The sequence below is a fragment of the Poecile atricapillus genome, chromosome W (assembly GCF_030490865.1).
Source record: "Poecile atricapillus isolate bPoeAtr1 chromosome W, bPoeAtr1.hap1, whole genome shotgun sequence".
Classification (NCBI taxonomy): Eukaryota; Metazoa; Chordata; class Aves; order Passeriformes; family Paridae; genus Poecile; species Poecile atricapillus.
The window spans coordinates 61,963,998-61,978,682 of NC_081288.1; the positions used below are offsets into that span (position 1 = coordinate 61,963,998).

Sequence of the window (14,685 nt, forward strand, 5' to 3'; positions counted from 1 at the left end):
AGAGTTCAACAAGAAATGCTTTTTTTAAGAAGAGAAGAAAGGGTAAAATCTTCTTGTTTTAAGGCTCACCAGTAGCTCACAATTACAGGCTATTTTACCGAACACAAAAACTTGGCTAATGTATTATCACAGTAGTGGTGCAGTTACTGTAGTAATAGATGTTCTTAGACATTGTTACTAAGAAATATAACATAGGAAAATATACAGAGCCCTTACAGGCTACATCAAACATCCTCTCTTCTCACTACACAGAAAAATGAATCACTGAAAAAAACCTCACACAGACACTCCCTAAAGAAAAACAAGAGTCTGTACTTCATGTAATTAAATCTTTTAAGTAAGCCACTAGCAATTTTTTTCTCTCAAATGAACAAATTAATTTAAAACCTTCCTGAATGAATTTAAATGTCAAATCCAACTTTATTCTACTAATGTCAAATCTATTCTTTATTCTAGGTAAAGTTTAGCTACAATGCATTAGTACAATTCAGGCCCTAAAGGCACCTTCTATTATAAAAGGAGTTTATATGTCATTCAAGGTTCATATTCTCAATGGAACTCAAGTTGCAGATAACATTTTTCCCTTTGCACCTACTTCAACTATTAAGCTGCTACAAAAAAAAACTTGAAAAGAACTACTGTGCTTATCACCATGGCAATAAAATATTACACTTTTTCATATGATATACGGGATTTACACAAAATTGATGAGTAGTTATCTATTGTTATGTCTTGCAGCTAGAACTCACATTTTTTTTCTAATATAACACTAATATCTCAATATCATTATTACAAAATATAAGCAAAAATTACTTCTAAGACTGATTTCAGCATAAAATGGTATTCAAATTTGCAAAATATTTAAAACAGAGGGAAAGTCTTATCTCCTAAATTCATACATGTAAGAAGTACCAGAGGAGGAAAAGAAGACTTTGAAATTATCCAAGTCATGATAAAAGAAATCTGCTTTGAAACTGCTGAGATAAAATTGAGCACTTCTATTCAGATTTATTAGGTTCCAAAATACACGTAGGGAAAAAGTATATAGAGGTTTTGCAGGTTAATTTTTCTGTACTGAAGTTAGGGAGGAAAAGAACGAAAGTTTGTCATCAGGGCAGAAGAGTGCAAGCTTATTAAATCTACATGTAAAAAAAAATCCTCTCGGTTGAATTTGAAAACAAGTTTCAGCTGATAAGAAAAAAAATATTAGATCTTATTTTAAAATACTTTTGTGATGCCATGTCTCAACATATCCATTATAAACTGCAGTCTAGTAAGATGCATCTACATCCATGACAGACCCATGAAGGTTTTCAGAATTCATGTTTTTAATGTATCTGCATGCATCTGAACAGAGAATATCTTGGCCTACATCAGCCACATTTGGGAGGAGTTGTCAAATCAGAGCTATACAGACCAGATGATATTTTGTGTTTTGAGCCAGGCTCTCACAGCACAACAGACCTGGCTGCAGACAGTAGGGAATGTTTCCTGGATCAGAAGAGAACACTAAACTGCGTGATAGCATCTCATATTTGTCAAATACAATTTGCCTTAAAATAACTAAATAACCAAAAAATTAATTATATCTCCTCTGTAATGCTGCTGGGTTTCACTACAGTTGCCTGCAAATATAGAATAAATGAAGCTACATTTAAAAATGCATCTATTTATTTCCAGGATTTATATCTAATACTGCATGTCAACATCTTGTCATGATGCAGCCTTGGAATACATACATTATTTCTGTACATACATTATTTTTAGGCTTACAAAATCATTCATCAACCATAATTCAGTGCATTTATTCACAGATTTATCATAATATTCTGCATTTATTCACAGATTTATATACTATAAAACTGGCTGATTTTCTGTGAAAAGCATTCAATACCAACAGCTTCTTTAGCTCCCAGCAGCTCAGATATCCAAAGCCCTTTCCTTAGGTCTTGATTGCTCCTGCTGGATAGAACTGGAGCACAAATCCATCATCCCAGTAACACAGACAGCAATCAGGTGGCACAAACCCTATGTCTTTTCAAGATATTTCATCTATTGTATTTGAATAGTTAAATTATTTGAATTATCAAGGACAGTCACATGAGCACCCACTGTGATGAGGGAAATCAGTGTGTAACTTGTAGATAATACCAGAATCTCTGCAAATTTAGGTTGATAATTTCACACAAAATATTCTCAGGCTGTAACTTTAAGAAAATCTTGACCATTGCTGCAAATGAAGACTTGATGAAATCTGACATTATATCAACTGAAAGATCCACTTTCAACCTTGGACTAGTACCACATGTTCCCATCCTACTAAATGAATTTTAGTTCCTGTAAAGTTCTGTCAGGCTATGGCACAAAAAAATCAAAATGTGTGAGTGACGAACAAGATACCACTTGTTTTTTATGTAAGCACACTATGCTTTAATAACAAGACATTTTGGCTGCAAAATATAATCTTCAATATAGGAATTAGGCTGCCCATACTCCCTTCTTAAAATGACAAAATTCCACAGATATTGAATCTTGAGTCCTCTGTAGTCTAGCCTATGGATTTGGGGAAGATTTGGAGCACAAAAAAAGCAAACAGCTTGAATGATATATGTATGAAAGAGAGGGCAGGATGATTAGAGGCGACTCACTCATGAATAGGTGGTATTTGGGTATTCTATAATGGATTGTTCTAATAATGTGCTTCGATGGATGTGAAGCTCTGAATATTCTAATCTAGAATGAAATGGTGTCTCCATTGTTATCCTGAATTCTAATTAGAGTAGGATAAACACTTCTCATTATATTCTACCCTATTTATTTGCAACCTGCTATCCCCAACCCACCCCATCAATTTCGTGTTCCTTGGTAAATACTGCTTTAATTTATCTTCTGATAAAAGACTCTCATGTCTCTTGAGTACTACTACTAACAATAAATAATCATCACTTCACAAGCATTAAAAATTTAAAGTCTTGACAAATTATGAAAGACACAAAGGTAGTATGTATCACCATTTAAATCAATTTAATAAAATCTACTTGATAAAAGATTTGCATATATGCAGATTTTATATATATCTTTGCTACGCACAGTGGAAAAAAAGGAAAAATTAAAGGAGGGAACAATATATATATCAGAAAGAGCTTACAATTCAAAAATTTTAAAAATTAAGTATGGGGCAATATAGATGTATTTTTCTTTAATAAAAATCTTGGATTTTTTTGGCTCTGAAATGTACTATTCTGCAACTGCCACCACCTTTATTTTAGACCAGCAACAGTCAGAACCACCTACATTTTAAATTTGCTTTTATTGCCATAGAAACGCATATTTGCTTTAACTAAAAAGGAAGTCTTCTGGCTCAATGATCTACTTTGTATATCATACTCTACAGAAGACATAATTTATCCATTTACACATGAATACTTGCATACTTTAATCATAAGCTACATCCACCTCAGCTATTATGAAAAATCACATGTAGTTTGTGTTAGATAAGATAGTTACAGAACATTTATATTAAAATTAATTACTTCAATCTACTCCATATAAACTCAAAAGGACAGAATTACTTAAAAAGTATTTATGTTCTTAAATCAATCCAATTTCAAGTATACATTTGCTGACTAACTTCAATAGTAATGTAGTGTTCAGACCAATCATGCGCCATTTCATTAAATAATTGTAATTAAACCTTTCTGTGTTCAATAAGAGATGGGAAACAGGTCAAAACACATAGAAGAAAATGGTATTTTTGTTCTCTTTAAAGCCACTGACACTAAGGATAATGTGCATCAAAAAATTAAAGACATTCAGTGCTAATAAAAACCCAAATATATTCATGCAGTTTTAGTACTAAAAGCAAGATCTAAACTATTTATCTAAAGTACTACAGTGTTGTTCTACAAGGCAAAGAAGTTCCTGAAGCCCTCAGAGCCCCCAGCTCACACGGGTTTGGGACAGACACCCCACGACGAGCACTGGGCTCCCACCAGCCCACCTGTGCAAAGCCACCAACAGAACAAGGCTAATGTGTGTCACAGCAAAGATGCTTTGTAACCCACTACAATAAAACATGAAATGGGAAAGCCAGCCATTTCACCAGGAAGGCAGAGTAAATGTGCAGCATGTTCAAATGAATGTATTTAAGCTGTTACATGCAATACAGCGACTTGTGCTCTTGGAAATTCTTAGCAATTCTACAATCTCCTTGTAAGAAAAGTGGGGAAAAATAACAGCAGTAAGGTTTCCTAACATTAAATTTTGGCCTGAAGTCCATTCTCTAAGGTAGGAATCAAATATTCACTAGGTGTGGCTGGGGAAAGGAAAAGAAAAATCAAGTTTCCCCAGCATTAAGGTACAGAACAATTCTAAGTATAATTAACAATATTGGAGAAAAAAAAATTAATTCATAAATCACCACAATTGCACTGCAGGATAACTTACTTTGACTAGATAACGATATTTTCCATATGACTTTTAGTAAATATTTGAATAGCCATAGATATTAAATTATACTGCCTTACAAAACATTATTTCTTCTTAAACAGAAATATTCAACAAAAAAATGTTCAAAACCATCATTATCCATAAATTCAATATTTACCTCTGACTATTCTAACTATTCAAAGGAAAAAAACCATACACAAACTGATCACTTCAGGAATAGTGGAGTGATCCTTTCCTCAAAGGAGACGATTCGTTTTCAAAGGAAAAAGACATTTAACAGAATAATGGTTTCCTGAGGGGGGAAAAAGTGCTAGAAAAACCCCAGTGGTTTTTGGTGAAGGAATTGTTGATAGTATGGGTGGGATTTTTGTTGAGGAAAAGTTGGTTTGTCTTTTTTTTTTCAGGAAAAGAAAAACCTGAAAACAGAGGTGGAGAAGGACCAGTCATACCAATTCTTTTTAAATTTTCTTTTAATTGTTTTCTCAATTGTTAACTGAGCTAATCAGAGCTTTGTTTGTGCAGGTATTTCTACAATGATTGAAAATACTGTTAAATATTAGTGAAAGCCATGATTTACAAAGAATTCATAGTAAAAATGGCAAGAAGAAAGTCTAAACTAATTAGAAAAATTATTCATTGTGAATTATTCATGCAGCATTTGTTATCTTGTGCGCACACACACACGCCTCAACCACATAAATCCTCTCAAATCTAGATGGACATTTTCCAGGAGACTTGCAGTATTTTAGAATAGAAAATAGTGTAAAAAATTCCTAGAAAATACTTCATTTATAGAAACACCCCCAAAAAAGAGTAAGGCCCCAGACACATTCATTCAGATGATAAAAGGAAGAGGTTTTGCTCACCCTTCTTTTTCTGGAGTGAAATAACACAAAGTGAAAGCTCTTTCCTGGGAATTTGGCTCAACAGCAAGGCTTGCATACTACAGTTGCTGAGCATCACAATGGCTCAGGGGATACTACTAAAAAAACCCCAAACAACTAATACATGACCAAAAAGGAAATGTCCAAGTTTTTCTTGGCCAAAAAATTATGAATAAAACAATTCTGAACCAGTTCACCATTTGTAAAAACTACAGTCAAACAGAATTAATGTAAAGAAATAATCTGTTTCTTATCTCCTAGATGAAAGCACTAGGCCTAAATACATATTCTAGTCAAATAGCCAACATGGAAGTATCGTACAAGTTTTCATATTTTCCAAAAGAAGAATCCCAAAGAAGAAACAAAAACTTGCTTTCTTAACATGGGGAAAGCTCAAAAACATTTGTGTAAAGGAGCACAAGTAGTTTGGAAATCACAGCAGCCACATACACAGTGACAAACAACATTAAAGCTTTTGTTTAGGTTTTTTTTCAAATCTGTCTTCAACCAAAGAAAACACATATGGCAGCATGCCAATTATGGTAAATGTCACATTGGTTGAAAAGATTTACCAAAATGTTCAGTGCATGAATACTTTAGATAACTATCAGGCAGTGTACAAGAACAGCTGCTTATTCTGAACCAAACTCTTCAGGTTCACCAGAAGAAGAAAGTGTCAGTAAAGCAGGAGAGAGAGAAAAAAATCAATGCTCTTATTTTAGAAGAAAAGGGGAAAGATGAGGACGAACAAAAATCAGACAGACAATACCTTGGTGAAGGTATCCAGAAAGAACAAAGCTTTATTATACTGAAGGAGCAGAACATGGCCTTATGCAAAAGAAGTGCAAACACTGCTTATAACCCCTTTTCCTCTCTAATGGTTTCTTCTTCCTATTAACAAAACACTTCAATTTAAACAGACTGTGTAAACACTGTGTTCACCTGACTGCTGAATCGAAGAAAAACTACTGCTGTTGCAGAATCATTCACACTTGTTAGGTGGACCAAGCCCCGCCCTTGTGCAAAGCTGCCATATAAAAGGCTGCAGAGACGAGTCAGCCCTGCACTCATGTGGGTCATATAACATGGCAAAACTATGTTATTTTTTAAAAAATAATTTTAATTTTAATGATTGTACTGAAAAGGCTAAAGTGGGACCAACAGATAAAGACTGTCCAGATACCTGTCTACAGCATTTACATACAAATATTTTTATTAAAATCCTTAAATCTATTTTAGAGTTTCTTCACAAGGTCTGAGAGCAAAGAAGCAGCAAGATTATCTCAATTTTGCCACAGAACCTGCTCAAAGAGCTAGCTCAAAGAACCATCATACTAAGATTAGCAAAGTGTTAAAAATATTCCTCAGCAGTCTATAAAAAAATTTCTTCCTATAGCCATTAACATTTTCACACAACACTGTAGATTTTGTCTGAATCTGTTTCATGTGAAAAGGAGGCTCAAGCAGGAGCATTCGACTTAGAATTGTGTATTCACTGCAGGTGCTGGATTCAGTAGAGAAATGATGAAGAACCAGGCCTTTTTTTTTTCTCCTTTTCTAATTAACTGAGCTCTTGAATACCATTAGCAGCTCTAGAGGCACCGTAATTCTATTACTTCTTAATAAAGACATACATAAATAGAAAAAGTTGATCTATGATTTCAGATGAGAAACAAGTACATCAGTGTAACCATGCCAGAAAGAAAACAAGTCCTAAAACACAATTGTGCTGTGAAGGCAGTGTGTGCCCACCTCTCCTACAGGAATACACAGGAAATTCAAAACCGTTGTTTCGCATTTCTAGCACAACCAAGCTACCACACAGCTCACACCCAAGCTGCCCTCCAGCACACTGGCAGACTCTTTTTAGTTTTTTTCTGTTTCTTTTAGTATTACTCATGTTATATGCATTCACTTTTCTTTTCGTTGACCAAGAATATTCCCCCCCAAGCCCATCAAGTTCAGTTTTGCAGGAATCTTTTGTCCAGCTTTACCAAAATCTCATCACACACCACACGATTTTGGGGGTTTTCCCCTGACTGAGAAGGCACTACTGTAAATGTAACCAATGTTGTTTTAAGTTTATGCTATTATACAGAAGAGTTTTGATAACAGGCCAAGTAATACAACTAAGCACTACTTCTAGAAAATCCAAGAAATGTGTCTAGCTTATCACTTTCCAGCACTGAATTGAGCTCTGAGAAGACATGGAAACTGGAGCCAGAAGCCATTACCTTCTAGCAACTCATCCAGGACAAGTGAGTTGGAATAACATCTTTAAGTCCAAAAACAAGTAAGCTTTGCATTAAAAGAAATAGATTGTTTTCTATAAATTTAACTTTCTGTAGCTATCCCTAAGAGACAATAAACATGAAGCAGAGATAATTATAACACTTGAGAGCCAGCCAAAAATGTCTAATTTTGGCTGTTCATTTTAGGAAAGAAAAGTAAACTATTCCATTTTAAATTGTCCAAGGGGCAGGGGGAGGAAGCATAGGGATGATTGTTTTTGTAGCACAAGTTACAAATTCCTATTCCCTTGGACTTGACTGAAACACACTATCCTTATTCACAGCCTCTTCAGACAGTTTTTGATTTAGAAGAGCCACTTTCTCTGATAAAAGGATGTTAATTAGTAGTCTTATTCTTCCAGCATTTTTACACTCTGAAACCTATTTTTTCACAAAACAGATACCTGCTCCTAAACAAAGCATGCGGAGCAGCTGAATGTTCAGTGATGCATCCCAATACTGTTTCCAAACATGCAGTCCCACAATCAAGCTTAAAGACCAGCAGTTCCAAACAACACAAACATCAGCAAATTCAGGTTCAATCTGTGAATACTGTCATCTGGCTTAAAGAAAATTCATTATGCTCAAATCTATTGTTGAACTGATAAGGGATGAAGCACTAATAATTTTATTTTCCAGTCTTCTAGCTTGAATTTTCTGTAGGCTTCAGAAGCTGTGACCTAATAAAATGCTTATTAACGCTGTCAATAAAAAGCTAAGTGTACTTCCAGAAATTTCATCGTGGATCTAAAGTGTGGCAAAGAAACAAAACTAAACCTGAAAGTGTCCTGCCTTTCAGTGCTTCCCTATACCTAGAGGAAGTTTTACCAGATTTTACTTTTCCTGCCCTTTAGGACTACCGTACAGAAATCTGTCTGGAATTCAGACAAAGCAGAGCTTGTTCCAAAACACACAACTGATCTGTGATTTTCAGACTGGCCATTACTCACCATTTCCAGATAAATATTCACTTTAGGCCAGTACATTGAAAATTGAGGTGAAAGATTAAGAGATTGGTTTTGGTTATAAGCCAGTGAAGCAAGGCTAACTTGAAACACCCTACCAGGTAAACACACTAACAGCAAGATCCTTAAAGTATAAGCAGAGCTCTAAGATACCAGGAACAATCTATTATTTTTAAAATACAGCAGTCACATTTTTGTACATGGCAAAAAACAACATTTTTTTTTATAAGTTACATATCTTGAAGATCATATTTGCAAGAACAAGTTACCTGTTTAAAAGACTTTAAGGATGAAAGGGAACCAAAAAATGTTATCTCTCTCTATCAATTGTTTCATACAGTAATTCATACTTTCAATATTCATTGCCAAGTTGTGTAGAACATTTTTTTTTTGTTATCTGATTGTACACTGAATATAGTTTGCATACTTTCTCAAGATCAAATGTCTCCATGTTCTATTTGCCTGCATTGTATGAATTTTAATTATCCAGGAGTGGTTTTTTTTTATGATTTCAACTCCAAACAAATCCCAATGCAGACATATACAGAAAGAATTTTTGCTCTCAAGGGAACAAAGTAATACTTCTATATATAAAATGGTTAAAGTACAAGAATGAAATCAAGACATTCCATTCAGGTACCTCTTGCATCAGCCAAGTGTCCTAAAGGACCTAAAAACCTAAAGGCAAAACCCACTTGGAACTAACACTGGCATTTGGTTTGCCAGAAGCAAGAATTTCAGGCAGACATGACTACCACCCACATTGTATCTGGGGACTTCTTCAACAAATCCTGAACCCAAATCCTTTGTTTCCTCTTGTCCCAAAGTCTTCCATCTAATTTCATGGTCACACGTAACAAAAGCCACTGATTATCATAAAAGAAGAATTAACTGCAAAGGATTTTAGTGCCTGGAAGTGGAATTATTCAGAGATCTGCACAGTCCTACCAGAGCATTACAGTATTACCACATTTCATTAAATAAGATTCCAGCTGATGTCCAATAATAATAAGCATGACTATCTCTTTGTGAACATCAAGCATGTCAGGCAATGGCCTTGGGATAAAAAGAACTTCCAGAAGCAAGAGGAGAATTACAAATAAGAATGAAAACACGGCAAGCTTCTAAGTATCTCCCTGGAAAGACACATATCAAATACTTCCATCCAAAGCCACAGCCAGGAATACTAAAAAGTTAAAATATTACTTAAGAAGAAAAGGTGCAGGAAATAGAAATACTGGAACCCAGAAAGACTGAGAGTCCAGATCTCCTGCCTCATAATATCATATTTTAACTCTCAGTGGGTAAATGGATAAAATTACAAGCTGAAACCTATCAACGAGGTGGTTTTACCTTTCTGTCATAACATATTTATCTCCAACAGGGAAATACAAAACATTAAAAAGGAGACTGACTCACTGCTGAAATAGGAAATACAGAAAAAAAAGTTAAGTGAGTCAAGCCTACAAGACTGAAAGAGTGACACTTTCTTGGTGTCACAAAAAAAGCTCAGCTATTATAAAAGTGCATTAAAATCATGAAACACAAGAAAATGTCTAATCTAGAAGAAGTGCCCATTACATAATATTCTGGTACAGACACAGAATGGAACGTTAAATAATATTACATTGTAATGATCGATTTTATAAATGTCTCACTGAATTTCACAGAAGCAGCGTGGTTCCCATGCACTGCTGAGCCCCCAGTAGTTCTACATGGCAAAATCAGTAAGGGTAACATAAGCAAAGAAGACATCCTCATGAGCAGAAGCTGACACACCTACGTGGATAACAACAGATAACAAAAGGCAAAAGTCCACATGCAGAACAGATAAGGTCAAGAATCTCAACCCTAATTCACAGGTTGGAGAAAAGTGCGATAAATAAGGCTGCTCTCCTAATTACAATTCAGAGTTACACATCCTTCATCTACACAAAAATAAATGTCTAGTCGTAATGCAAATGATGTTCATTTCATCAAGATGCTAAGTTAGTACCCAAACACAACACTTCTGATTTTGTCTGAAATACCATCCATGCATCCTGGCACATCACAGCTAAGTACAGCTCCATGCTGGGGTGTGAGGAAGAGCCATGCAGTTTGCAGACACTTCTCACCCAGAAAGATAGTACAAACTAATATTTTTCTCCAGTTTGAATTGAACATTGTAGTACTGTCCAGCATATGGAAAACTAAAAATGTATTTAAAATGTCTCAACTGGATGCTATAATGAATTATTTCCAGTCAGAAGTGACTACTATACTGGCAGCCAGTAAAACTTTTACAAAAGGTCTGCTAGACAGCTTTATTTTTATGCACAAACCACCACATTCACATTAAGTTCACACCCAAATGCTTGCTCTAGAACTAACATTACAAATCCCACACTTCACTTTGCTTAAGAGCACAAGCTAATTCATCTATACCCACGGCCTGACGGACTTGGTGGCCTTCTACGATGGGGTTACAGCAGTGGTAGAGAAGGGAAGGGCAATAAATATCCACTGAGACTCGTGTAAAGCATTTGACATTGTCCTGCATGATACCCTTATCCAAACCTGGATAGACAAAACCTGGATATCCAAACCTGCAAAGACATGGATTTGATGGATGGACCACTGAGTGGATAAAAAATTGGCTGGTTGGTGACACTCAAAGACTTGCAGTCAGCAGCTCAATGTCCAGGTGAAGAGAAGTGACAAGTGACATTCCTCAGAGGCCAGTATAGTGACAGCTTCGACAGTGACACGGACGGCGGGATCAAGTGCACCCTCAGCAAGTTTGCCAACACCACCGAGCTGTGTGGTGCAGTTGACACTGGAGCTGGAGGAAGGGGATAACATCCAGAGAGATCCTGACACGTGGGTGTGTGAGAACCTCATGAAGTTCAACAAGGCCAAGTGCAAGGTGCTGCAGCAGGATCACAGCAATCTCAAGCACAAAGATAGGGTGAAGAATGGATTTAAAGCAGCCCTGAGGAGAAGAACTTGAGGGTGCTGGCAAACAAAAAGCTGGACATGAACAAACACTGTGTGACAGCAGCCCAGAAAACCAACCACATCTTGGGCAACATCAGAGATGTGACCAGCAGGTCAAGGGAAGTGATTCTTACTCTGCTGTCATGAGACCCCACCTGGAGTATTGCAGCCAGCTCTGGGGCTCCCAGGACAAGACAGATGTGGATCTTGAATGAATCCAGAGAATAAGTTGACCACATAGCTGGTGCACCTCTCCAACAAACACAGACTGAGAGAACTGGGGCTGTTCAGCCTGGAGAAGTGAAGGCTCTGGGGAGCTCTTAGAGCAGCTACCAGTATGTAGGGGGGACTTACCAGAAGGCTGGAGAGGGACTTTTTAGGAGGGCACGCAGGGACAGGATGGGGGGAATGGCCTTAAATGAAGGAATGTACATTTAGATTAGAAACTAAGATGAAATTCTTTACTGTGGGGGTATTCAGGCACTGGATCAGGCTGCCCAGAGAAGTAGATTTCCCATCCCTGAAGGTGCCCAAGGCCAGGCTGCATGAGGCTCAGAGTAGAAGGTTTCCTTCCTTTGGCAGGGGGATTGGAATTAGATGATTAGATGAACTTAATGTTCTTTCCAGTCCTAACCATTCCATGATTCTTTGATTCTGCAATTAAGCATCTGTGCCAGAGCTTACCTGCATTGCAATGATTTGATTGCCTATTTTTAACTAAGGTGCACTATAGAACCTCTGCCTTAACTGTACTAAAAACTACAATTCAGCAGCAGTGTGAGTCAGACTTGTTTTGCTAGGAACAGTTGTGCCAGAATGCTTTCCCAACATCTTTGATCTTCCCTCTCAACTGCAAACCCCTTCTGACCATTCTCTCCCTTTTCTCTCCATGAGACTTCAGAACCTAAGCCAAGCACTGGGGAATCTGTGAGTTCTACATCATATTTGAGGAGGAAGGCCACTCTGCACCTATAAACGACTCTTTGCTCAACTCTTGGGGAACACTCCTTTTCTAAAATCTTCCTCATTCCAGTTTTCCTATCAACAGCCTGTTTTTCACTACAGTATCTGAGAGCTGATGTTAAGAGATGATAGCCAAGATTTGGCTTGTCTTGGAATGTTGCTGCAGAACGCAATGCCCTCCCCTCCACCTCTCAAAATGCAAGGTTACAGCACCAGCAGTCACACTGCAAGTACGTAACAGAACACGCAAGAGCAGTACCCATGACTGCCAGAAAAAATGCCATTTGCATAACCAGTCATGAGGAAAGTATTTGTCAAAAAGATACATTATTTTCCAGATGCCAATCTCAAAATGCTAAAATATAAGCTGCTTAGCAGTATCAGCAGCACTGATTTGATTGAATGTATTGGAAAGGATTTGCTGAACAGGTATCCCAAAACTGTATAGAAGACTTCTGAAGCAGAAGTTTGCTACTGAAGGCAGTTTTTGTCATTTTGAATACAGAGGCTGCTTGATGACCATGAAAAATGCAATTAAGTTCTCTAGTTTTATGACACACATTTAAACCAAATTTTAAAGTAGCTTGAAGAATACAGATGAAGTTTCCCTATGATTCACTCCTCCATGAGGAGAACAGCTGATGAAACAGTTACAAAAGGCATTACAGTTCTTTAGTGTGGGACTGGAGAATGTGTTATGGCTACACTGTGTTACTCCCTTGCAGAGGAGTCAAACACAGCTTTAGTTTCGTTTTAGAAAGAGAAGCCCTAAGGAAGCAGCAGATGCTTGTGTATCAGTCAATGAAAAAAGAACATCTGTCCTTTTTCGAGAAAGAAAAAGACAGGAAAGGAAAAGGCACTTTTACCTAAAAGTAAGCCAGATGATTTTCAATCTGCAAAGTCATCTTTCCTTGAATGTCATGTACACACACAGTCAGTTCAGGTTTATTTAAGTTTTTTGTGAAACTGGAATGCGGTTCAAAATGTCTGATAGGAATTACAGTCATCTGTCATTGCTATTAACTACCATTTTAAAACACTGTCTGCCACAAATAGGAGACATTAATAAAAAAAGTTGTACATTAATACAGATTTTAAAAAAACAAATAAAAGAAAGAAAAAAAACAACCCACAACTAATATATCCATAACAAAATAAAATGCAAAATCTTTGCAGATGCACACATTTAAGTTGTCAATACCTGAAAACCTGCCAATGAAACCATGAACAGAAAATTGCTTTTGTACTACACAAGCAAAATTCAATACCAGGGATCCAGACAACTCCTCAATAAATGAAAGTAATTATGATTTAACACCACCTGTAAATACCCACTGTAAGTCACAGAAAGGTAACAAAAGTAATGTATGTCTTAATGCTGACATACAACGTATCTCTTTATAACAATTAAGATCTTGAAGTAAATGAGATAAGTACAATAATAATCAAAATCAAAAGTGACCATAGCTGTCCAATGCCTGTCTACTAAGCATTTATAACAAATGGGACAGCATATATAGGTAACTACCCTCATTTTTATAATGCCCTTGGGTAACAAAACTGAAGCTGTAGATTACCTGAGAGCAAAACACTGATGGTAAGCAAGCACTCTCCTAGGAATGTGATTGATTTAACTAAACTCCAGGAACACTAATTTTTGGGGATGTGGGGGAAACCAAAAGATCTGCATATCCCTGACAACAATCTCATTGACTGTCAACCCAATTAGTGTCTCAGTCCAAGTTACAAATATACAAAGGACTGATTTAACGATGAGTCTGTCCTACTGCACCTACAACACCACATTTGATTCACAACTGTGAAAAAGCATCATGACAAAAGATTTAAGAGTGACAAGCAAGGTCATACCCTATAGCTCAGTGATGGAAAACAAGGGACTGAGTAGACCAAATGCCTGTTCCTTTTATTCCTACAAAGTGTTATACTTTAGTACTAGACATTAAGTGGTTTTCCACAGAAGTGAATAGCTCAATCCCTAATTGGAATGAAGATCCTAAGCACAGGAGTCTTAAGCTCAAGCTATTCTATGAATATCCACTTCATCTTTTTAACAAATTAGTTTTAATGAACTTCATTTCCCAACCCCAAAAAACTGGGAAAAAAAGGCATCCAAAACCTCAAAAACTTAATGTG

At 36.5% G+C, this 14,685-nt stretch overlaps 1 protein-coding gene across 2 annotated transcripts in view; it reads right to left on the reverse strand.

Annotated features, from left to right (window-relative positions):
* The window catches only part of LOC131591993 (proton myo-inositol cotransporter-like), a 148,226-nt gene that overhangs the window by 98,319 nt on the left and 35,222 nt on the right, over positions 1 to 14,685 (reverse strand). The gene's annotated exons all lie outside the window — the stretch shown is intronic.